The following is a 27,667-nucleotide window of genomic DNA, read 5'->3' on the forward strand; positions in this document are numbered from 1 at the left end:
GCTCTTTCATACCAACCCAATAATGAGCAGTGGAATAAGATGCAATGGGAAACTGAAAGAGGAATTGTCTGGAAAAGATCAGAAGGCATAGTACATGTCTACTTCTCCCTTCCCTCTCTAGCTATTTCTCTCCCACTTCATCCCAGCTGCCCTGGAAAAAGCTTGAGATAACAGCAGTGAAAGAGAAATAAAATCAAATAAAAATCAGCCACAGACCTAACACGACCCAACTGAAGTTAGTTTCTAATAACAACTATAAAGCAGCCATGCTGTATAAAACAGCTCTGAGAAAAATGTCTCAATGTTCCAGATACTACCACAGCTTCGCAAAACAAAACCGTGTAGTGGTTAATCTATTGTTTATTCAAAGCCACTGGCAGAAGTTAATAGACAGTTATGAACTAATTGAGTGTGTCTGTGTTATCTCCTCATTCATCTCACTTTTTCAATTTAGCTTTGTTAGTGTTCCATATGGTGCAGCATTCCTGCTGCTTGGATCAGCCATGCTCCACAAAAATGCCCTGCTAACAACAGGAAGCTAATAGTTGAACGGTTCCTCTAAATTTGTTTGACAAAGCTGACATTTAACACACCATGTCACATTGTCAGTAATCTGCAATTTACCCGTAGGCAGCCAGTGAATGCTCATTTTATTTACCTCTCATATTTAAGAGCATAATTAATATTCCATTCTGAAACAAAAATGAGAACTTGACAAACATTGTAATTTAAATTGTCCATTATAGCATGCACTAAAATAAAACATTTGCTATATGCATCATTGTGAAAATGATATGTATATCTGTAATTTAATCTTTTAGATTTAATAACACAAACCAAATTCTGCTGTAAGTTTAATGAGTTAAAAAACACAAATCCTTCTATTATTTTGTTCTTTGAACTCTTTAAAGATCCTATTCAATATTATATATTATTGAGAGAGATTACCTAAATCATTATCATTCTAATTGGGTGCAATTTGCAAAGAGCCACAACTAAAGCAATATGTGATTTGTTACATTACCATGAAAATGATAAGAAAACAGAGCTTTACATGATAGGCTTTTTTTTTTAAACCAACAAACTAAAACAGTTGCTTTACTAGGATAGATAAACATTTTGCTCTCATGAAAGTGGAAATGGGAAGAAAATAAAACTAATTCTTTATTATGGATAATAATTCAAATTTTACAATGTAACCAATGGTGATTAAGTGTTATCAGCTGAAATAAATATAATTATCACGAAACCAAGTAATTTCATAACAAGAATTGACACAATAAAAAGCTTATTTGTTTATTTGTTTGTTTGTTTATTTATTTATTTATTTATTTCAGTGGCTAGTATTTATTAGGTAACACCTCTTGCATGATAATAAAACCACATACATCTTATCCAGAATGTTATGGAATTTACAGGTTTCTAATTATCTTGTGTTTTTGTATCAGCTACATACATATTCAGGATAGATCAAGGCAAAAAATAGCTTTGCCACTGCAAACTACATTTTAACTCATATAATGCATCCCCCCACTTAAACAGCAAAATTTGCCCCCATGCCTTAATTCTGAAATGAATCATCATAAAATACCGTTGTGTTTTACCAATCAGTTTGTGCTGGCTTGAATGACAGATTGAAGAGTTCTCTATTTCCTTAGTTTCCAACCTCAAATCATAACTCCAATCACATTGCACATAATGCAACATAGTCTGATGAAAAACAATATATAGAATTAAATGTATTTTCCCACTCTGCCGAGCCCCCAAGAAGCAATTCATGCCTACAATAATTCCAATGAGTCCAGATTTCTGTCTGCTGGGTATATGAAATGAAGAGTCCCATGCACAGCCAAGTGACAAAAGTGCTATATAGCTATATATCTAACCTACTATAGTAGTCGTTTAGCTAAATTACATTTTGGAAAAAAAATGATTACATCTTTGTTTTAAACTGATTTGAACTAGTTTTCTGGCTTTATAAATTTTGGGTAACTGATTAAAGTTGTTATTATATAGAATAGCTCTAGGCAACCACACTGGCTTATTAAACATGGAAGACCTTCTCCGTAAAAATCTCTCCTCCTCACACCCTTCGCCCCCCAGGCATGCTGTGTTCCATAGAGGAAGAGAATATCTGAAACAGAGAGAAAGAATTAAATTTTGGGAATGAACAGCCCACAAATATTTTTGGAGTTCTTCGGAAGACACATTGCTTGCTCTTTCTCTCATCATAATCTCATGCTACTCAGTTGGAGTTACTTGGCTAGCTCTTCATTAAATTTCATTAGTTATTACTAGTTTCAGACCATTTCAGATATGTGATGATGTGGGATTCTCCAAGGAAGAATGTTCTTCCAAGAGTGATCTCACCAGCCTGAACTTCTAGAAGAGAAAGTAACTCCTTTAATAATATAAAAAGCCAGTACATCTTGACTGGCCACAGACTACAACCTAAGACAGGAGACAGAAGAAAAAAGGGATGGGGAATGAAAAGGCAACCAAGAAATTTAGCTACAGCTCTTTCATAATTTTTATAATGACCAGAGCATTCTTCAGACATTTGGCTAAGTACATGAGATCTTGAGAATGGACAAAGGACTACCTACATCTTGAACTTGAATGCAAGTATATTTCCTTATGAACTAAAACCCTATTAAAGCAAGAAACCTTGTACACTTAATTGTATACTTTATTTGAAGTGAACTTGTGGTAATTATCTTTAGATTTCTTGGCTGACTCTCAAGGCCTGAGAGATCAGAAGATGGGACTTTGTCACTTTCAAGCTATCACACATCAAGTGATTAGCTAAATAGAACTGAAAGAATTTCTGTTATCCTAAATCACTGAGAAAAATAAGTGTTTCCTAAAATATTGTTTTGATAATTTGCACTGTGGATTATTTTTAATTATTTCCTAAAAATCAACCAACTAATTAATTGATTGACTTGATTTTTTTTTGCAACCAAAGACCAAAGGTATGCAGGTTTAGTTCTGTTTCAATCATATCAAGCTTTATAGTAATACACACTTCATCTGGAAGAAACCAGAGCTGAAGTAATTCAGCTGCATCTGGAATTAAGTGAAAATGAAGTAAATGTATTCTTTTGTTGGTGTTTTCATATTCTTCTCCAAATTTTTGATAAATGTCACCCTATGAAATATTTCCATGTCAAAGTATTCCTGGGTGAGTAAAAAAGAAACTTTCCCATAATTAATGATGAATAGGATCAAAGGAAAAAAATTAAAGGTAGAATAGTTCTTAAATTAACTTTCAAAAAGTATGCTTTGGACAAGTGTGTAGTCTTGAAAGATCAGTTACTGACATTGTGAAAAATGGGCATAAAGACAGTGGTGTAGAACTCTTTCCCCTTGCATGTGTAAGAAATATCTCTACCGTACAGATAAGTGTGTGTAATTTGTGTGTGTAATTTAGCAAGCTTTGTACTGCAAGTTCCCCCCACATATTAGAAGTTACTTAGAAAGCTTTATGAATTGCTTCATTATATTGTAATCACTCTTATCAGCCTTTTATTTATATTTCTATATATAACAATCCAAGAAAATAGTATAAACTCTCTTCTAAATGGACAGGAATAATAGATGTGAGTAGAAACAATGCTCTCACTGTCATATTCTTAAAAGTTGGCCACTTGTTTGGTTTTCCAAGTTACTGAATAGAAATGTTCTTAAATGTTTGCATCAGTCTGCTACCCTTCTTGATGTCTCTTCCAAATCAAGGGGAGTTGGAAGAGTCTATCTTTCTCCTGATTGCCATTTTATCCTGGTTTGAGTCTAATGTTTTTGAATCCTAAAAACGCTATTGGCTCCTGGCTGAATATCAGGTGGAAATCCTATCAGTGAAGTCATATCTTTTGACTTGGAAATTTTTGTTAAAGAACTTATAAAGAATATACAAAGGAAGACTTTGTCTCAGTTTGTGTACCTAAGGGTTTTTTAAAAAAATCCATTACTTTTTGATCCAGGATAGTGACAAGCAATCCACCTTTCTGTGCATGCGCAACATACTTAATATTAAAAAAACAAACATACACACAACCCCTCCCCCCCCACAGATGAAAAATAATTAAATGCTATGGAAAATTCATTTAAATCTTAAACCAAACATTAAATAGATCTTCTGAACAGAAGCATGAACCATGGTGGCACAGTGGTTAGAATGCAGTATTGCATGCTAATTTTGCTGACTGCCACCAGTTCAATTTTCACCTGTTCAAGGCTGACTCAGCCTTCCATCCTTCCAAGGCCAGTAAAATGAAGATCCAAATTGTTGGGGGCAATATGCTGAATCTGTAAAACCACTTATTAGACCGCTGTAAAGCAGTGTGAAGTGGTATAGAAGTCTAAGTTCTATTGCTATTACTCAGTCACCTTTTCCATACAACAAATAATAATGGTCATGACACCTTTTCTTTTTCTAAAACCCCTCACTCATCAGCCCAGCAAAAAATACCTGGATATTTCCTCTCCCAGCCCGCCCAAAACTCCCTGAATTCTTGAGCCTAAATGTGTAAATCCATACACATTTTCAAGATGATATCTTATGATATACTTTCATGTCTGATAAACACTGATGCAAGATCCATGTGGGGGAATTCGTTTCCCAAACCAGACACAGCTGTTAAGCCATTATAAACCTGATGATTGCTTTTCATACAAGAGTAGCAACTCAAGAGAAATTGCTGTACCAAGAAAATGAGAGGATGCTACTTATTTAAGTTGATTTTCAAATGGAAAATCAAAGTAGACAGATAAAAGATTTTTTTTGTAATTTGCTGATTGTCTTAATTATACTTTCTCACAAAAAGTAATGTTTCCTCAGTAAAACTGAGCACTCTATTTTATCTAATAATTTTATAGATGATTTCACAGGACTTCTAAATATATAATTAAGAGAATCGTACAACCTGTTATTAGTCTCTTATTATCTTAAATAATAAATATAAAATGCTACCTTGGTAGGATACATTGAAATTATTTAGTTAAAACTTTCAAAACTGATGATGTTTACTGACTGATTTTTTTTTTACAAATCTTCTTTTCCCAGTAAAATAGCTTTCTAAGCATAGAAGACTGTCAACAAAGTCACACTCTAAAATTTGAAAACCATGATGTGCATAACATGAGATGTATTTATGCATACAATATATATGTAAAGAGATGAAAAGATAAGCAATTATATATGAAATAGGAAAACATTTCAAAAGATTTGTTCTGAACTGAAAGCTGAAATATTTATTTTGGTTGTGTCAATTTATTTTGAAATGCCTTTATAATAAATGATGCTGTATTCTGCATCCCATAATCTAAAGAGAAGCATAATGAAAGCATGATAAACTGGAATATGATATTCTTCTGTATCAAATGTTTGTTTTTTAACTAAATATCTCTTAGTGAAAATACTTTTTTACAATGGTACTCTATATACTGAAAAACTCCAGAAAGCATTTTTGTTTCTTGCATAGTCTCCTGGCATTTAAACAGTTTGCACAATTATTATTAAATTGCAGGGCATGTACAGTAAGTATTGCCCCTGGGTATTGATTGCTAAAAGGGTGCCCTCTTCATTTCTTGTGACCCAACAGTGTTATTAGTTCAAGTGTGCTTTTGATAATATTCTGCCTGGCATGATTTAAAATACTGAATTCAGTCCTTTTAGTTGCCAGAATTATTTATTTACCTATAACCAGTCTGCATATCCCTCAAAACCATGGTTTGAGGCGGACTGTAAAGCAGCCAGGAAAAGATTAATAATTAGCTAACTATAATCTACATAAGGCAAATAATAGCAACATTACAGCACACAATCTCCTTAACCAGAAACAATACAAGCAATTAATTAGGCAAAAGAAACTGAGGGACCTGAAAGCATCATGGACTTTTCTTTTTAGTCAATCAAAACAAACAATTCAGTCTCTTTTCTGGCATATCACTGCAGGACACCCTAGCCTTGGCCTGTATTAGCTGGAACACTTGCCAGAAATGTGAGAAAATCACTACAGGAACGATTTAGTGACTGTTCAAAGTTACAGTGGCACTGAAAAAACAGCTTATGACCAGTTTCCACACTTAGAACCATAGCAGCAACCCCATGGCCATGTTATCAAAAATTGGTGCTTGGGAAATGGCATGTATTTATGATAGTTGCATGTCCCAAGTCATGCGTTCACCATTTGTAACTTTTCCAGTTGGCTTCCGACAAGCAAAGTCAATGGGGAATACCAGATCCGCCTAACAACTGCATGATTCACTTAATAACTACAGCAATTTGCTTAATGAATTGGCAAAAAAGCTCATAAAATGTGGTGCAATTCATTTAATAACTGTTTTGCTTAGCAACAGAAGGTTTGGGCTTAACTGTGGTCATTTGTTGACGACTACCTGTACAGGGATCTTTACCTGTATCAGAGAAAGATAGCTCAATGTCTAACATTGAGTCTATATATTAACATGGAAAAGCTGCTCTTTTGACAACTAGCAAAACCCAAGGAGGTTATGGATCTAATTTCCCAAATTAAATCAGGGAAGCCCCAGGTGCAGATTTTATTACACCTGAAATAAGTAAAAGTAATGCAGCATGGTGTGTTACTGTACTGGTATCACTCTTCAGAGCAATTGACAAAACTGGCTGTATACCTAAGGACTGAGGCCTAGCGATCATTGGGCCTATGCATAACAAAGGGAGTAAGACTGACACTGACAATTATTGACCGATAATTCTCCTTAATATTACAAATAAACTTTAAACTTCCACTTCAGTGAAAGCTTAGAGATTGAATGGAAGGGGAAGGATTATTGACAGAAGAACAAGCTGGTTTTAAGAAACATCATTCAACGATTGACCAATGTCTTATACTTCGACAGCTTATCAAGAAATACATCTCCTGGAATATTGCTTCATTTTATGCAGTCTTTGTTCATTTAAGGCAGCATTTGACTCTATATAAGGGGTGTGCATAAGCGCACAATCATGCCTACCGTCCATGTCCTATTGTCCCCAATTATTAGTTCCTATTTCATGTATTTAAGCTTATTTTTATTTCTATTATATTGTAAGTGTTAGACAAAATAAATAAATAAAAATAAAAATATATCTCAGACTAAGCTATGGAACAAACCGTATAATACCACTATTGATTGCTGTTGTTTCTTATTCATGCACTGCATGAAGAAGCTAAGCTTAAAGTAAGATGTACCTCTCAAGGACAACAGACACCACCCATTCCAACTATCAAGGGAGTAATATATTGGCACCTTATGGTTTTTTTAATATAAATGATGTGGTAGAGTGACTGAAGAATCCAATCTTCCATCCACCCAAATTAGGATAGAAACATACAGTATTACTATACTGTTATATGCAGATGAGGAAATAATATTCTAGAGGACACCAATCGGACTCAAGAGAGCTTTGAGCACTTTTTCACATCTATTCTAAAACTAAAAGAATGGGATTTGTAAATCGGGTGAAAAAGTGTTCCTGGCCGATCAACAACCATGCCCATTAGATAAGTGCATGGAGATGCTTGGGGATAATATTTCAGACTACTGGAAATAAAAGGGCTTGTGCAAACTTCGCTTCACATAGTTTACATAGGAGCACAGCAGCTATTTTAAGAGTTCATCATTCCATAAGTCAATATATACCCACACAACTAAGCCCTTATGCAATTACTATATAGCACGCACAACTTGGACCCCCATCTGATCTTATACCATTGGAATTTGTCTAAAGTTTTAAAATCAATTTTCCCAGCTCCTCATTGTGCTTCCAATACTTCACTATGCATGGAGGCTGGAATGGTGAGAGTGGAGATGAGAATATGGCAGGCTGCATTATTCTACTGGTTGAAGCTGACACGTTCTCTTGTAGGCTTACTTCCACTACCTACATTAGAAAACTGATTTCAAAGTAGATGAAAACAAACAATTTACAATAATCTCTCCTGGGATTTCCTCCCATGTGTTTACTATCATTGAGCTCAAAGTATGACAAGGGTCACATTTTGGCAATGTCTGTTGAACATACACCATTAAAGGGACACTGATAATACCCATCATCTTTCCATTGCAGACAGTAGAAGATACACTCTGGTACCAGCTATGCATCTTACACAGCTTAACATCCCTTATCAGAGAGGGGCTTTTACTTTAGTCCAATCTAATAATCTCTCCTCAGCACCTCTGGCTGGAAGATATAAAAAGAGCCTATATTCATTATGAGTATGTCTTCGTGACTCACGACAAGTAGAAACTATCAAACATGTTCTTCTGTGCTGCCTGTTTTATTCAAAACCTCAAAATGCTCTTCGTTTACTTCATTTCTGACTAGCAAAACAGAATACAATAATTAACAGTATAAGCAATTTCAACTCTCCGACATCATCCCTGAAATAACACACCAAGTTGCTAGGTTTGCGTGGTGGCATGCAAAATCAGGTAAAGAATAATTAAGAGCAATTGAACCAGCTCAAGTATGGATAGTCAGAAATGTCTCAGGCTTAGCATTAACCATTGGCTTTGGAGTGAGCATGCTATGGCAGCTATTGTGCTACATTTTTGTCAGGTTTGACAAAGGTCTGTAATAATTTTTAATACTTAATACTGCTATTCCAAGTTTATATTAGTCAGATTCCTAATTTTAATTTTTTCTTGAGTATAGGTATAGTCTTTTAGCCAGAGGTGGTATTCAGCAGGTTCTGACCAGTTCTAGGAGAACCAGTAGTAGAAATTTTGAATAGTTCGGAGAACCAGCAAATACCACCTCTGACTGGAGATTTTACAGTATTCTTCCCCTGCCACACCCACCAAGCCACGCCCACAGAACCAGTAGTAAAAAAAATCTGAATCCCACCACTGCTTTTAGCATATTTGATTTTACATTATATTTTAGCCATTTTTTTTGTCTGAATGTACTTTTTAAAACTAATCTGGCATTATCAACTTAATTTTAGATTTTTGAACTTTTAAGTTAAGTAAATAGATTCTATTTGCGCTTCACCTTTCTATCCAGCAGGTTATCCTTTATTATGAAAATAAAGAATACATTTGAAAAAAACTAATACTAAAAAATAGCTAATAAAAACTTTAGCAAAAAAATGTTTTAATAGGTTTTCTGCATCAATGAGACACATGAACAAACAATGAAGTAAGAAGTAAAAAACAAACCCTAATCAACAGTTAACAAAAACAGAAAACTCAGAATGCAAACGGCACATGGAAGCCAGGAAATACCACAAAAGGTATTTTCTCCCCAAATTCAAATCTTTAATATAAAATTAGGTTTCATTTTGCTGTCTGTTACTCTCATGTGCATTTCTGTGTTGTTCTTTACATACATTTTCAAATGAAAAAAGAGGTTTTGTACCAGCATATTCAGGCTAGAGAGCTTACTTCTTCTGCACAGTATGCTTGAACTTGCTGGATCAGCACATACAAATCCTTGCAATGTAGAATCAGCCCTTTTTTTGGTAAATGAGCTACATACCTCTCAGTGTTTAAAAAATAACAACTGACACAGTCATTATGTGCCTTCTGCTTGAACAGAGACCTATTTTTAAAAGATCAGCTACAGTTTAAACTTTTGTCCTGAACCTGCGATTTCTCTGCAGTAGTCAGCCAAAAATAATGCTCTATCATCTACTACGTTTTAAACTCCACAAGGCGTACTTTGTATATTTGATGGTTCATTATGGGTTTTGTTGTTCTTGTTGTTTCAAAAGTATAAAGTGTCAACAGAATTCATCTAGCCATCCTGTTAATTTTGAATTCTGAACAAACTCATGTTTAGCCATTCTGTTGTATATGAAGATCATAAAGAGTTTTCCTGGATTGGAAAGAACACGTATTATAACTAGTACAATGTTTTCATGTACATGTGATATCCATTGGGAACTGAACTAATGAGGTTTGAATGCAAAAAACTCAATTAAATTTGAATGAAACTTAATAGTCTTAATACTCTGATTTACCATCCAGTTTTTTTTTTTGCTTATTTTCAGACTTTGATTTTGGACTAAAACGATAAATGCCTACTATCTTGATGAAGCAGTTGTAGATAGGCAGATGCAATTCTGTAACTCTAATTTTCATTTGACTCCTATTTCCAGCTTAATGCCTTGCCATTTAAATTGTGTCTCTATGTTCCTGTTTTTCTTCCTACACAGTCAACCATTATTTTGTTCTGTGCCTTTTGCTTTCTCATTAAAATTGTAACTTTCTGTTCTTTGTGGTTTTAGATAAATTCATATTCTCTGTTCATCTGGGTATTCTGATGTAGACTTAGGATATGTGAAAGTTTTGCTTTAGCCTCATTTTTATAGCTCAGAGGCCCCCAAACTTTTGCACACCGGGGATGAGTTTGGTGGCAAAGTTTTCCATGGATTGCTGGAGCATGTTTTCATGCACAATTTCTGTTATTTAAAAACACCTTATCATAATCATACTATGCACATAATCATACTATGCACCACATGATTCCATCCTGACAAAACAGCAATTTATCCTTTTAGAAGACCAAACATATCAATGTATTTTCCAAAAAATCTAGAACTCCTTTCTCTCAACCTCTATGAGTTTTCTTTAACTATGGCTTCTATCTGATCTCTCCACATGAAACAAATAATATAAGGGGGGCGGGGGGGAGAGAATAAACCATCTTATTTTGAATGATGAGTTGCTTTAAAATATCTGGGAAGATAGAAGGCTGAGAGCTCAAGTTAACATTTAATACATTAACGACGTATGAATTTTTGTAGCAGAAAGTGTTTCTGAAAAAGTGACAGAATGACGAAAATATGTGCATTAACTCCAGCTATGTTCAGGCTATATGCTTATACTGTTTTCACAAGAGAAATGGGAAAAATTAGCTCTTTTTATAGCACACAATTAAACTATCAACTTTATAGCCATCAAATAGTGCAATGGGCATAAGTGACAATTTTAAAAGATAACAGGAAATTTCATTATGGACAGGCTATCAGTGGCTATTAGCCTTGACTATTTATTCCCTTGGGGACAAAGGCAGCATGCCTTGAAAGCTACTGGGAAGGGTTTATTTTGTTGTTTAATTGATTGATATTGTGCATTTGAATCCCTATTAACTCCTGCCTGGGGGCTTGCCATTGTAAGGGCTGAGAGAGACCAGCTCATTCAACAGACTTTGTGCCCAAGGCAGGATTAGAACTACTGTATAGCATCCTACAATCAATTTATGAGAATCTGGTTGGCTACCATCTGGCATTAAATGAACCACTGGTAAGATCCAGTGTGCTTTTATGTTATGATATTACTGTCAGTTACATCTTAGCTGAATAAAACGTATTTTTTCCTTGCTCAAAGATCAGTGCTTCTAAAATTATCAAATACATTAAGAGAAACTTGTATTAAATTTCTCTTCCTTTTATATGCAAACTGTTTGGAATTATCCATAAACTTGTGATTTTTACTCACCAGTCTCCCATAATTCTTATTTTTTTACAATTAATATTATTTGCTAAAATTGTGGAATACAAAAGAAAAAATCTATACTATATACAGTGAAAAAATATGTTACAATTAAAATGAAGTAATGTAACAAAACCTAATTAATAAAAGTATATACGATATAAAATTCAATCATCAATCTTGTTATCAAATGTAGGTCACACAGCAATATATGATACGATCTTCTCATTTTTAGAACTCAGAAACTTTTAAAACAGAGAAGAAACCTGTACTCCAAATGCATTCCTTAAAATTAGGAGAGTTAACTTTCTTCCAAATATACAGCATTATCCTCTCTGCCATACTGTAGAAGGACAAGTTCAAAATGCAACATCACATTTAGACCCTTAACTAGTGTATTTATCCTGCCCTGTAATTCTTCATGTTTCGTATTACTTTGGCCAAGTTAAATTATACTAAGTTAGGTTGATGGTTAAGAATCTTTGCAATTCAGTCCTGAACAAATGGAATATTTGAATGCATAGGAGTGAAGTATAGTTAAAAGGCATGGATCCACCATAAAACCATAGGCTAGGTATTTCTTAAGGACATAAATGTTCACCCTTGATACCATTTTCAATTAAATTCAACTGGAGTTTCGGGAAAGTTTTAAGTGAAGTTAATGATAGAAAATGACCTTCCTTATCAAGTGCTTTTCATGTCTCATTACAGCATCCTTCACTGATAAAGCTATTAAGCTGCAAACCACTTACTTTCATTTTAAAATTTTTCTTCCCCTCAGTGCTCTTTCTGACAATAGGGTATTACCTTTCTTTTAAGCACTCACTAAAAAGCTATTATGCTTTTAAAACAAATCTTCCTTCTCTTCATAGATCAATAGAAGAAAAAATACCTTTCCATTGCAGGTAACTATGGGCTCCCTGACAACAACCCACCAATCCAGGACTAGTTCACTCCAAAATGCCAATATTCAATTGTTCTCACCGTGATTTTCAAACCTACACAAAGAAAATACAGGGCATCCCAAGCAATCATAAACAGCTATCATACAAAACTGTCATATTTTTAGTACATAGCTCTTGATGGACCTCTTACAGAATAGTAAGAGATGGGGACTAATGAAACTAATTCCTCTGCAAAGCTTATCTATATGCACATATATACATATTGAACACATACATGGAACTTTTTTAGAAATACACATACAAATTTCTTTCTCATTCTATGGTTGATATATATAGTCCTCAATTTCAGGTCCTCTACCAGAGGCCTAGATGTTTGAGGTCTCTCCACAGTATATTAGCTGTCCCTAAGCACAAGACTCTTTTGCATAGACAGCTCTGATGGGATGGTTCATGGGATCTGTTAGAACCACTCTTCTATTTAGGAGTTGTAGCCCCATGTGCTCAGAGGTAGTATTGAACCGGTTCACACCAGTTCTGGAGAACCTGTAGTGGTGATTAGGCGTGGGTCGCGGAACTGTTAGTAACTTCTGGCTGGCCACGCCCCCAAACCGGGAGAGAAAGAAAGAGAGAGAAAGAAAGAAAAAAAGAAGGAAGGGGGAGAGAGAATATTCGGTGGTATTATTTTTAATTGTTCTATTATTTATCATATATTTATCATATATTATTAAATATTAATATATTCATATTAATATATTAATATTTTGCACTGTCCCTACACCTAAAGTGATTTTACTGCCTTTCTTTTGCCCAGGTATTTTTCAGAGTTTACATGTCTATAGTCCAGAGCATAAATACAGGTGCATTTAACAGAATTGAAAGGGACTATAGAGGTCTTCTAGTCCAATCCCCTGCTCAGGTAGGAATTGTTCTCACTGTCAGGAAGTTTCTCCTTACTTTTAGGTTGCTTCTCTCTCTGTTCAGTTTCCATCCTTCTGGTGCTTTGGAAAATACATTGCCCCCCCCTCTTTCTGGCAGCCCCCTAAAAGCCTGTTGCCTATCATATTCTTGGGCAGTGGTCCCCAACCTTTTTTGTACCAGGGACCGGTTTCAAGCAGAAATTTTTTGCAAGGACCGGGGGAGAGAAGAGAAGGAGGCTTCGCTCTCTCGCTGCTCCACCAGCCCAGGAAGAAACTGCTTCAAAGAAGCGGGGGAGGGGGCTTTTCCTGTCGCCGCAGCTATTCCGAAGCGCCCGTTTCACCCCCACCCCGCCCGCCCGCCCGCGCGCGCTTCAATCCACAGTGTCCCATTCTGCCTGCCTGCCTGCCTGCCTGCCTTAGTTTCTGGTTGTTTGGGAGCAGCTTCGCTGAGAATAATAACTATTCGCCTCTTTTACTCAGCCGAAGCTGTTCCGATTCAACCATTAACGAAGGCAGGCAGGCAGGCAGAACGGAGCACTGGGTTGAACCCCGCGCCGCACGCGCGCAGCGTGGGCGGGTGGGGAGAAACGGGCGCTTCGGAGGCGCTGCGGCAACAGGAAAAGCCCCCCGCTTCTTTGAAGCAGTTTCTTCCTGGGCTGGTGGAGGAGCGAGAGAGCGACTGAGAGAGCTGACCCAGAGAGAAGGACAGGCTTCGGTTGCTTCCTCCCTCCCCTTCTTTCATTTGTGTCCTTGATCCCGATCCCAGCAGCATTCACCGAAGGTGAAGAAAGCCGCCATTTTTTTAAAAAAATTCTTTGCGGCCCGGTAGAGAGTGCTCCACGGCCCGGTACCGGTCCGCGGCCCGGTGGTTGGGGACCCCTGTTCTTGGGCAAAGCATGTGAGCCATTTCCTCCTTTCAATGGTCCATGAAAGTATATTTATAGATAGATAATAAAGTCAAAAAAGATGAACAACATTTTTACAGAACTATAGATACATTGAGGCTATGACAAAGAATGGCTGGGAGGGGAGGGGCCAGGCGAGGCACCCCTTGATGTGAGTGACATTGAGTTGGCCACACCTACCCAGTCACATGATGATCCTAGTCACATGCCCACCAAGCGACACCCACCCAGTCATGTGACCCTAAGCCATGCCCACCAAATAAGCCACACCCACATTCCACCACTGCATGTGCTCCTACCACCATTGGACCACTTTGGTCTGTGCAAATGTTTCTGTATATAATGCCAGCTACTTAATTCTGCCGGTCAGTGTGCACTGTTCTTGTCTGCAACTTACACTATGTCATTATGTGTTTGACTGGCTCAGAGACCTCTTTGCATTCTGCACATTGGGTCCTGTTTGGTGTGGTAGTCTTCTGCTTCTGTAGATCTAATGCTTAGATCTTATGCTGCTATATTCTTATGCTGCTATGCTCAATGCCTCAGTGCTGTCTTTTAGAGCGGTTCTTTCCAGACACGAGGATTTCCTAATTTCTGTCAACTCAGCTATCTCAGCTATTCATGGTATATCCCATTTGGGTCTTATCTTACCAAGGCAAGTACCCACTGCATACTTTCCTCCTTGTAGATGCACTTTCATTAAGGACTACATGTTGAATGCAGTTGGTCAGCCAGTTACAAATCCATCTGGTGGTGATACTGTCTAACCCAGATTTTTCTATCTTATCAAGTAGTAGATTGTGGTCTATTTTACCAAATACCTTACTGAAGTCCAAGTAAATTATATCCACAGCATTTCTCTGATTCACTAATTTTGTCACATCGTCAAAAAATAAGATTTGTCTGGCATGATCAGTTTTTGACAAGCTCATGTTGGCTTCTGGTTATGAGTTTGCTTACCTCTAGGTGTTCACATATTTTATTTATTATCTTATTATATTTATATTATATTATACAGTATATGATAACTTTATTATATTATATGTGACAACCTGTTCAGCTTTGTATGTTGATACAAAGTTCTTAGTATTGCCACTTGAACTTGATGCTTCAGCTTTCCAAAATTTTCTCTCTGAAGTATGTAGCAAATTGTAATCTATATCATAATCTTTTAGAATCATTCTGGTTTTGGAAAGGCCATCTAAACTAATTATGGGATACTTAAAGTTTTCTTTTTAAAATTAAGAATTAATATTAGGTGGATGTTATATACTTATTGCATCAAAAAAAGGTCACTGGAAAAATGCAGTTGACAGCACTTAAAAAATGAAAAAGAGAAAAGTGGTCAATGTATGACATAGAAGCAAATTTCATTTTTCAGTATTAAATTAAAACAAGGATGGAAATTCCTCATGTCTAGAGTTCCCAACTGAATACAATGCACTGGACTACTATTATTCATTGTTTCAAGACAGGACATCAGAAAACTGATATTTGTTGATTTTCTCTTTATGCTGAGGTCTCACAGTGGTCCAGACAGTATATCAGTTTTCCAGAACAATTTTTCAAAAGGCTGGTAAAATGAAAAACTAATCTGTTAAGCAATTTATTCCTGACAATATAGCATATATATATATAATATATATATTTGGCAGGAAAAAAAAACCTGCTAGAAATAATTCAAAGCAATTTCAGCCAAAATGATCATTCTTGAACATTTTTTTTTCTTACAGTAGTGTGAAAAAGCTCACCCTTGGTGTTATACATTTTTACAGAATGGATAGCCTGTGTTGGACCTGCGATCTGGTGGTTGCATAACTTCCTGTGAGAGATATTTATAGGCTTAATATGATATAAACATTCTCTTCTTACTATAGCAACAAGTACATAATTGCTACGATAGCTAACCCCCTTTTTTTTTGTATCCATGAAGTTTCTAATTTATTTCTTTAACCAGCAATTTCTGCCTTGTGGTTTATTATGTAACTCACTGAAAGCTTCCTGGTTAATGCTGCCTCTTATTTGACTGTCAGAGTTAAAACTGAAAAGTGCAATGTGAAAATCTCATTATATTCCTCCAATTTTGTTTTGCATTATCTTACTTGATATTCCCATGTAACATAGGGTTTTAACATTCTGCAACTATTTTGTCTTTTTTAAATGTTTATTTAGAACTTTGTCTGCATAGCAAATATTATTTATTTCCCAAGTCCAACTATAATTTTATTCTCAAAAGCCTTTTTCTGGATTTGCTCATTTTTTTAAATCATATTTTTTATTAAAGTTTATAAATAAAAACATAAAAAAAACTGATACAAGCTAAGAAAATATAAAAAGTAAAATTAAATTAAAAGTGCAGAGAAAAAGAAAACAATTTAAAAAGGAAAAAAAATAAAGAAAAAAACCTATTACATAGAAATGACTTCTCCCTTCATCAACACAAGTACAATGTATCATCTTCTCTGATACTACAGCAAAAAAGGCCCATATTTCAACTTTTAGCTGTAAGTAAATTTAAACCCTTTTAATTGTGTCTAGTCAGCAAAAGTCCATTAACAGTTACCATAAATAACAAACATATATTAACCTTAATCAAATAAACCTTATTCCTTTCCTTTCAACAAATATCCCTTTCTCTGAAAATGCAAAAGATCGCTTCCTCACTTATTTTATCTTTAAACAAATCTTTAAAGCTTAGTTCAATCCTGTTCAAGAAAAATCCATTAAGAGCTGCCAGAAACAATGATACATATATATAATCCAACTTTATATTCTTTCCATTTGCTTTTTAGAATTCTGATCTTTAATCTGTTTAGTGTTCCAAAAGTTGACTTCCTTTCATTTTCCTGTCTTCTCAGAAACTCCTTCATTAATGTAACACATCTCTTTTGTAAATCCAAGATAAGAAAGCTATTTAAGTCACTCTTCTGACTTGTTATTTATGTCCATTTAATTATTAAGACTTCAGCTTCATTTGTAAATCCAGTTATATCATTTTTCACATTATTGCATGTCAAGTTTATTCCCACATTCAAACAGCCTCAGCCTCAATTTTTTCTTGTGTTTCTCTTTTAAATCCATTTTCATGATAGCAAAGTCTTAAAAGTAACTTCCGAGTACACTGTCCCCAAATATCCTTGTTCCTCCTAATGTAAAATAGTTTGCTTTAGTTTGATTTTGTGTCTCTTTTCTTTTCATTATAATCTTTAGTTTGTTCTGGTTCCTTCTAGAGCCCAACTTTTCTAAAGATTATTAATATCCTAAAAGCCACTGGCAAGCAACTTCTAGAAGTTAATAAAGGAATCTGGTGTCCTTCTGAAGGCTCCAAATCACAGCTTGGACAAAGATGGCTTTCCCTGGCCTCTAAAACCCATCAGAGACTGCTGTCTTATAGTCTCTTCTTGGTGAGCCACTATCTACTGTGTTTCTCATATAATAAGGCTGGGTCTTATTTTTTTTTTGAGCCCCGAAAAAATGGCTAGGCCATCTTTTCGGGGGTGACTTAATTTCCCCCCCCTGCATCTTTGGGCGGGCGGCGACGGCTTGGATGTTGACTTCAGCGTTGGTGGGGCACTTCGTATCGGGGTCAACGCAGGCAGCACCATATCCGGGTGTGCAACAAAAGTACTTCCTAACGGCAAGCCCCCCCCACAATTCCCCCCCCCATTTCACATGTTTTAATATAGGCCTTAATTTGGGGGAGGGGCTTAATTTCATTTCATGCCTATAAAACATGCTGGGACTTCCTATTGGGGGAGGCTGTATTGTTGGAGAAACAGGGTAGAATTCTTCTAGAGCTGGGCAATTCCAAGGAGCTGATGTGTTGTTCACTGACTCTTCGTTCTGCTGCACTTGTCAGCTCTGCTCTTTTTTTCACTATTAAATCATAGATTTACTTATTGTCAAAAGCTGAGTTGAAATATTCCCAGCTATTGGCTCAAAATATTTTAATCTGTGAGACTCCTCATATGAACTTATCTAAGTGTTTTTTTGATTGGAATATAGATACCTACGACAATTCATATTTCTAAAAAGCAATGTAATTTCTATTCGAGAAATAGAAGATTCTTTTATGGTTCTGAAAATCCCAATGACCTTTTGGTAACAAATAGGCAGGATAGAAAGTAGTGTTTATGAATATCTAGATTTAAATCTTTATACACTGCTCAAAAAAATAAAGGGAACACTTAAACAACACAATGTAACTCCAAGTCAATCACACTTCTGTGAAATCAAACTGTCCACTTAGGTAGCAATACTGATTGACAATCAATTTCACATGCTGTTGTGCAAATGGAATAGACATCAGGTGGAAAGCATAGGGAGTTAGCAAGACATCCCCATAAAGGAGTGGCTCTGCAGGTGGTGACCACAGACCACTTCTCAGTTCCTATGCTTTCCGGCTGATGGTTTGGTCACTTTTGAATGCTGGCGGTGCTGTCACTCTAGTGGTAGCATGAGACGGAGTCTACAACCCATACAAGTGGCTCAGGTAGTGCAGCTCATCCAGGATCAATGCGAGCTGTGGCGAGAAGGTTTGCTGTGTCTGTCAGCGTAGTGTCCAGAGCATGGAGGCGCTACCAGGAGACAGGCCAGTACATCAGGAGATGTGGAGGAGGCCGTAGGAAGGCAACAACCCAGCATCAGGACCTCTACCTCCACCTTTGTGCAAGGAGGGACAGGAGGAACACTGCCAGAGCCCTGCAAAATGACCTCCAGCGGACCACAAATGTGCATGTGGCTGCTCAAACGGTCAGAAACAGATTCCATGAGGGTGGTATGAGGGCCCGACGTTCACAGGTGGGGGTTGTGCTTTCAGACCAACACCGTGCAGGACATTTGGCATTTGCCAGAGAACAACAAGATTGGCAAATTCGCCACTGGCGCCCTGTGCTCTTCACAGATGAAACCAGGTTCACACTGAGCACATGTGACAGACGTGACAGGGTCTGGAGACGCTGTGGCAAATGTTCTGCTGCCTGCAACATCCTCCAGCATGATCGGTTTGGCAGTGGGTCAGTAATGGTGTGGGGTGGCATTTCTTTAGGGGGCCGCACAGCCCTCCATGTGCTCGCCAGAGGTAGCCTGACTGCCATTAGGTACCGAGATGAGATCCTCAGACCCCTTGTGAGACCATATGCTGGTGCAGTTGGCCCTGGGTTCCTCCTAATGCAAGACAATGCTAGACCTCATGTGGCTGCAGTGTGTCAGCAGTTCCTGCAAGATGAAGGCATTGATGCTATGGACTGGCCCGCCCGTTCCCCAGACCTGAATCCAATTGAGCACATCTGGGACATCATGTCTCGCTCCATCTACCAACACCATGTTGCACCATGGACTGTCCAGGAGTTGGGGGATGCTTTAGTCCAGGTGTGGGAGGAGATCCCTCAGGAGACTATCTGCCACCTCATCAGGAGCATGCCCAGGCATTGTAGGGAGGACATACAGGCACATGGAGCCTCATTTTGACTTGTTTTAAGGACATTACATCAAAGTTGGATCAGCCTGTAGTGTTTTTTTTTGCACTTTAATTTTGAGTGTAACTCCAAATCCAGACCTCCATGGGTTGCTAAATTTGATTTCCATTGATAATTTTTGTGTGATTTTGTTGTCAACACATTCAACTATGTAATGAACAATGTATTTAATAAGAATATTTCATTCATTCAGATCTAGGATGTCTTATTTTTGTGTTCCCTTTATTTTTTTGAGCAGTGTATATTCCATATAGTACTTTTATTGTTTACAGTGACTAATTTTTTCCCAAGTCAGGAAAATCTTTTAACACTACTTATCCAATATGTTTAGCCAGTCTATGTTGTACACAACGTTTATAAATCATACATAGTTTTATGTACAAAAAGTTATTAAATGTCTCTACTGACAGGTAATGAAAACTAATAAATAGATAATATACAAATAACATAGAAAAATGAAAGCAGCATGTTCATCTGAATGTAGAGATAAGGTTTATATAGTTCTGGATGCACTCATGTATCATTTTTAATTATGACATTAAAAGATTATTTGGGCGATCTTTACTGCCTGAACAATGTTACAGATGTTGACTGAAAGCTGGACTTTCTCAGTATTGCACCCAATATTTACTTTTAATTAGTCTTTGGTAGCTGGAAAAACAGTTTAATCCACTCAATTTGTTTTGCTGCTTCAATTCCCTAGCTCCATTTAGTATTTGATTGTTCTATTGCAGATCAATTCCATTTAAGAAAGCTGTATAAATCAATTGTAGATTCCATGTTTTACTTTAGAATTCTAACTTGTTTAAGCACATTGAATATTTTAATTAAAAGATGAAATAAGAACTTCTTAAAGAAGCAAACAAGTAAAACCTTTATTTCTTCAAACTTATATTCCATCCAAAATAGCAATGTCTTGCAGAGTACTGCTGACAAGGAAACAATCGCAGCAGGCATATAGATCAATACTTAGTCAGAAGATCAAACCAAGAAAAGAATAAGAAATTTCCGCAGATAAATGATATATTTCAGCAACATCAAGGATTCAAAGGAAAAACAAACAAGGAGCATGTTGATGCTTGAAACCAGGAAAATAGAGTATATTTGGAGAGAATAAGAAAATCATTTGATTCCAGAATTCATGAATGGTGCTTATTTTCCCAAGTTCCCAAGCTTTACTTCTGGTTTTGCTATCTCATGACAATGTGCTACCAAGCACAGGGTGGTTTGCCAAATTCCTCCAAGTATAAGTCATTAAGTGATCAGCTGTCTGATCCATACCTCCCATTCTATCCAGAAATAGAATTTACTTTCATTCTTGGTAAATCTGAATAGTTTACTCCAGTTCTCCAGATGCTTAATCTCAGAATGACACCTGTGATGCATATCTACAATACTTGATAGATTGGTTCCATAATACCTGTGAAAGGATTTCTGCTCACTTGAACCTCCTTTTGATAAAAACAGGATGGAAATTGATTTATGTGGATTCCTTGAATCCACCCATACTTTTTGAAAGGTGAAGCAATCTATGGAACAACATCATAACAGTGCTGAGGTCTGCAGGGAGAAATGCACTTGGGAGACAAAAATAATTCCATTGGGCTGTTTCTGCATTAGAAAACTAAGCTAGACTCTCAATCTATTCTGCAATCAGCTGAGACCCTCAGATACACCTTTCTTGTACTCTTAAATTACTGGTTGCTTTGCAGAAACAGATACTGGGGAAGAGGACTAGAAACACTGCACATGGATTACAATATAAATTATTTTGAATCTTCAGTCAGGTATTCATTATGCCTCTGCATTTTCTTCAGGCTTCAATGCTGCTAAAACTGCAACAATTAGCTTAAGCAAATATTTTAGGGGCTTTGTTTTGTTTGTCAGATAACAAACCTTTTTTTCCAACTCTATTTCCTAAGACATGTATCTGTGTAAAAATTAATGAAAATATCTATAATGTAATTATTTACATTTATGAATTAACTCTAAATGTCTATTTCTGGTAAAGCAAGATTAAAAGCTGTTTGTTCTTTCTCTCTCTCTCCCTCCCCCCCTCTCGTAAATTCTGACCAAAAGAAAGAAAAGATGGAAAGTTTTATAGACACTACCTGCATAGTGCTCCCAGAAGAGAAAATTGAGAAAGAAGAACATGCTGCTAAAATTATACATGAACTTCTATTTAATTAGATAGTGCAGAAAGAGAAAAATTCTTAGGTAGGCATCCTATAAAAATGTAATTTCAATCATAATGACAAGTAGTACAGCTTCTTTTTGTAACAGGGTTGAAAAGGACAGCATTTGCCCAAAATGGATTTTGTAGTTTAAATTTACTACAGATGTATTCCTTAAATAGTCTAAATAGTTTACAGTGAAACTATATACAAGGTGCAGTTTTTTAAAATTTGGATTTTAGTTTTCCAGCCATTTAAAAATTTAATTCTTCACAGAGATGACAAAATGCTGAAAATAATTTATTATTTAGATATTTTATGTATCTGCAATAATGATTTTCTAAGTTTAGTTTTACAGCTAATCTTTAGTAGGCTTGACATTATTTTGAAGCTAGTAAGAATACATTTTTAATTTACATATACTTTTAACTTTCTTTATGAAAATAAACACATTCACATTCAGCAACCCAAAATATTCAGAACTACAGAATAATACAGCAGTATCATATAATTCACCAAGAATAGGTCTAACATTTGTAGTGAACTTGCTATGTAAACATATTAATAAATCAATTTATAATTCTATAATTTATTGAAACCTTTACCCCTTTTGAAAAATCCAATTTATAATATAATAAAATTGTGTGTCATAATTATAGCTAAATGTTCATTTTATTGTAAAACTCATGGTAACCTTGAACAGATTATAATCTCTTTGACAAACCTATTATAGAATGTGATTGTGAAGTTAGAACACAAGAATATCATGGTATTAAAAAAGGATAATATAATAAATGTATAATAGCAAGCTAATTTGATGCTACTTAGATTGTGAAATTAACATTATTTTAACAATAAGGTTATGATGCATTTTATTTATCAGTAATATTTTATATTTATTAATATGAATTAACAATTTGAATAGCAGTGTAAATGTTATCCAAAGGGAAAAACACAATTAATCAAGATTAGGTAGTTTGGGAGAGCCTGAAGTAAATAGTAACCTTTTATTTATTGTCGAGGTTAATTTATTGTCTTAAGGATCACTAGCTTGAACTCATTTGCTTGATTGTCTGACAGTGTCACCCTACCAATCACCAAAAAATCCATAAATAATGTTGCAGTAACCAATTACATTAAGTGACCTTTTCTATCTTATATTAATCCCACAGCTACATGACTAATTAGAAAAGCAGAACAGAATAACACAATATTATCCTTACTGCAGTTATAACTAAGATGCCAATCATTAAATTACTAACAGTGCAAAATTAATACCATGTTTATTCAGATGCAAGTTCCACTGTTCCAGGTACATGGGGAATGAAGATTTTTCTTTATCACTCGTATTTAGAGTGGTAAACTGTTCTTAATCATGTTAGATAGCCATATTATATGCATTGTGTGATTTGTTATGCTTCTATTGTATTTGTATATTTTGAAATATACAAGATAGCTTACTCCGTGCAAACTAGAAACCCCTACATTTGAAGCATTTGCTGTAAACTTTAGATTTTGTTTTCTTTGGATCAGAATAATCAGCATAAGAAATTTATTTTATCAATTTAGTAAATCATTTAATCACACTATCAAATTTGAAACAACTTTGAAGTAACGTGAAAAAGTTATTTCAAAAAATATATTCTAATTTATGCTATATCAAGATACACCTAAACGCATAATATTAGATCTGATAACTAATCAAACATTTTAAAAAAATCTGCAACTTCTTGAAATAGATCATTGAATTAAGTATTTATTCTATTTGATCAATTTTAAAGTTGAGGATTTAATACACTTGGTACATATTTTTGCCTATAGCTCATTAAAAGTCAGCAATAATGCTTATTAATTTATCTGTAATATAGCATAATGAATCTAATCTACTCAAACCTCTGATACCATATTTCCATTGGTTGAATCTGACTTAATTATACAATAAGCTTTTCAAGAGACAACTGGATTTTCTGGTTTTTCTTTGATAATGTTTTGCTTTTCATCCAAGAAGCTTCTTCAGCATATTTATTTATTTATTTAGATTTGTATTGCCACTTATTCACCATGGCAAATATATGAAATATTACATATGAGGAATAAGCAGCTTCAGCTTTATCCCTGAAGAGTACCACAAACAGTGGTGAAACTGAACAAGTTTTGTAAAATCTAATTGGCAATTCTTTTTGTATCAACGAATTATGATGGCTATTTGTCACCAAAGTTGGTAAGAATAAAACAATATTCTTGATAATGAAATAAATTTCATTTGCTGTTGATCCTGTCAAAATAAATAGCAAATATTTACAATATAAAACCATAATTAAAAAAATATTCTATGTACAGGGATTATCATGAAACACCTGCATGATAGAGCTTTGAGACATTAATGGACACTTCCATCAACCAATCTTCCTTCACTCCAAGGCCTTTCAATAGTATGAAATTCTTGTTTGAACAGCTGTTGCTGTTCAAAGGTTACAAACCTGAGTCTAATAGCTCTGAATGCAACAGACATGTTGACTGACACTGAATAAAAAAAGCAACTGGCCCTGATTTCTCATGCTTCTTTATGGGATAGACACATGAAATGCTTTGAATTTTATTCAGACAAAAATTGGAAAGCATATTTGAAGATTATCCAGCTAATAAAACATTTGTAACAGGGATTATGCTATTGTGTCATTTTGTTCCGAGAATAAAATAGAACGTATTTTCTTTTTTGTGCACATATCTAGTGATTGCTATCTTCATTTCGGCAAAAGATCCTCTACTAAACAGCCTATATCCATAGGATAAAAACTAGTAACATGGGAATCAGTGCACACAACAGAGCTTTCTCGTGCAATATTTCTTAGCAATCTTCCAATGTTTTCTGGAGCATTCTCAATCCTTGGCAAGCCAATTGTGCAGACTTGCAAAGGATTATACGGGTATGGAATAATATTTTTTTCCTCATTCCTGTAATGTAACTAGATTAATAAGCAATGGATTGGATTTCAGATCCCTTCAATATCAGGAGGATAAAGCAATTAACTGTTTCCTTCCATTTCCTTCTGTAACAGGCATTTTTTGTTAAAATTAAGACCAGGCACTCTTTCAGAAATTCAACTCTGCATTTAGGAACTGTGTAACAGCAGAAACTTCAACAATGTAATAATTATAGAGAAGCTGTTTGTTTGTTTGTTTTTAACCATAGATAAAAAATAAGCATATGTGTAGAACAACTACATGGGACATATTTATTGTCTACCTCAGGCTTTAAATCTTAAACTCCTTTCTCCTGAGTACATGAGCTTTGGGATTTTGTTTGCCTTTGAGATTGCTCTATGTTTATGCAATGGTTTTATTTGGCTGCATCCCTAACTTCTAATTTCCTTGTCCTACCGGGCTTGCTGCAGATTATGTGGCCAATGAGGTGGTTTGGGCTGTATTAAAAAGAAATTGTTGAATAACGGTATGGCTATGTACATCACTTGCTGCTTTCCATAAGCTTTCAATATAGCAAATGTTTACTGGGAATCTAAAATACACTGCACCTCATTTTCTCCCTCTTCTCCTGATCTAGGTAAGATGGTAATGGTGCAAATATGTGCGTTGAATATGGGGAATGCTTAAGGAACTGGTGAATCAGTGGGAAACTGGATGCGTTTTCAGTGTAACTGAAAGCTATAGGCAAAAGGCAGCATGATTAATTTGTGTAAATATAGGAAATAGTTCAATAAATATGGAACCCAGTTTTTTAGGTAGTAGTGTGAAAGGAAGAAACCTGGTAGAGAGCCAGCATATGGCAGTAATGAGAGAAATTTCTTGACAATGACCGAATAGCACTTATATGAGGCCTGATATGGCACAACTGATTCTTGAGGAGACATTTTATATATTCTCTGGGTCAGATCATGGGCTCTGTTGGGAGTATAACAGGCAAATCTTGCTTTCATGCTTCAGATCAAGAATGGCTATACATTTATATTCTTCCAGAAACAAAACCCTGCATATGCAGTGGAGTGCAGAGATGGCTTTGAAGAAAATATGCAGCAACTATTAATAAAACATAGATTTAACCCTGGAAAGCAGTAAAGTGTGAGAAAGAAATTTAAATTACCCTGCCTTGATTTTCTTTGGTTATAAGAGGGAGGGAAGGAAAACTCTGTCAAACTTTCAAAAGTCTGTTTACTGTAGCCTATATCAATAAAGTAGAATTCTAGTATTTCTTATGGTGTCTGTTTCCTGATTTGGTCTATCTCAAAGGTCTATCTCATTTTAGAACCAGATAACAACTTCAAGGATTCAGTACTCCTACATAAATTGATTTATTGTAGGGGGGGGAAAAAGAATTCTGTATCTACAAAACACAGAAATCAAGACCTCAACATACGGTATTTCTCTGACCCACATTTAAAATCTTAAAACTTTTTCCCTTTTTCTTCCCTACCCACAAAACCTTTTTGACCCTCAATGGACTTTTTCCTATTCTTTTCCTAGGCTTATTGGATACTGGAATGTATCCACTCTACATTTATACTTATCTGATCAGTGCCTAACCAGTTTTTATCCTGAGCTTCTGGTTTCTTCCTTACCACAGGAAATTAGTACATTTTCTTATCTTTCTTCTAGAATAGACACAGTTTAATGCCATTTGGTCTCCTCTTGAGTACAAACTTTAATTTTGAAATAGAACTGTATTCACTTCCATGATATAAAGGCAGGAAAAATGGGAGATAAGAATGATAAAGAAAAATTTCAAACAAAGTCTGATTACTTGCTGGGAAACATGAAGCAATTCTGACAAATCATATCTCAGATCAAATCTGACTAAATGACTAAAGCTCATGAACAAGACTTTCGAGATTCATTTTCTTTATCTGTTGCCTTCCTTTATCTACATACTGATTTGTGTGTATTTACCTCATTCCTCATAGTTGTCTGCTTGGAATGGTTCAATACTTCATTAAATCACTCTGAAAACTAACAGTTCAATTCATTATTAAACTACTATTCTTTTCCATAGCTTTTAAAATTGCACCCATTATTTCTCCAAAGAAAATACAACCAATAAACAAATGCATCATTTACACTGAAATAATTCTTGAATTTCTACTCCTTAATTTAGAGATACTTGGGTAAGCCACAATTTCATGTAAGGTTGACTGTCATTTCACTGTATAAATTAGTTCATACACAGGAATTATTTTTGTCTTCCCATAAATATGAACACTGTAAGTACCAGTTTATAACATGAAGACTTAAACACATGCAAATATTATGATAAAAACATGCTATTAAATAATGAAATATGTTATAGTTAAAAATCTATAAATCTATTTTTTTCTCATTTAAGATTGGTTGAAAAATTGCAAAAATTATTTTAATGTTCTTACAAGAACATTACTTACAATTTTTTACATAAAATTCAGATTTTCATAGATTTATATAGTCTAATATCAAAGAACCAAAAATCATTTATTTATTTGTTGAATTTCTAGTTCTCTGTTTAACCAAATACACAGAATATTTTACAACTGTAAAATATACTCTGAAGCTCAAGATAGCATTTGTTCCTTTTAAAAAAAAAATGCAACTACAATTTATTGAGATATTCTGAGAAAACTAAGCTTATATGTTCAGGGTAAACTTGGGCTCTCTGGTCCTTTTCCACTTATCCACTATTTCATCATATCATATAAACAATCCTTGTGAATTTCAAGGGAACATTTCTAAACAAAATTCTATCAATGTTTTGAAATATTCCAAGATGCAGCCTTTCCTATTTTGTGTTATCTTATTTATCAAAATGGTAATCACTTTTGTAAGCCTTGCCCACCTTGGTTT

The 27,667-nt window shown here is 35.2% G+C and overlaps 1 protein-coding gene across 21 annotated transcripts in view; it reads right to left on the bottom strand.

The window, feature by feature from the left end:
* Positions 1-27,667, bottom strand: part of PTPRM (protein tyrosine phosphatase receptor type M) — a 483,430-nt gene that overhangs the window by 123,552 nt on the left and 332,211 nt on the right. The window lies entirely within an intron of this gene.

This window comes from Notechis scutatus, chromosome 3 (assembly GCF_049901735.1).
Source record: "Notechis scutatus isolate UNSWTSFEM ecotype Mainland chromosome 3, rNotScu1.2, whole genome shotgun sequence".
Taxonomy (NCBI): Eukaryota; Metazoa; Chordata; class Lepidosauria; order Squamata; family Elapidae; genus Notechis; species Notechis scutatus.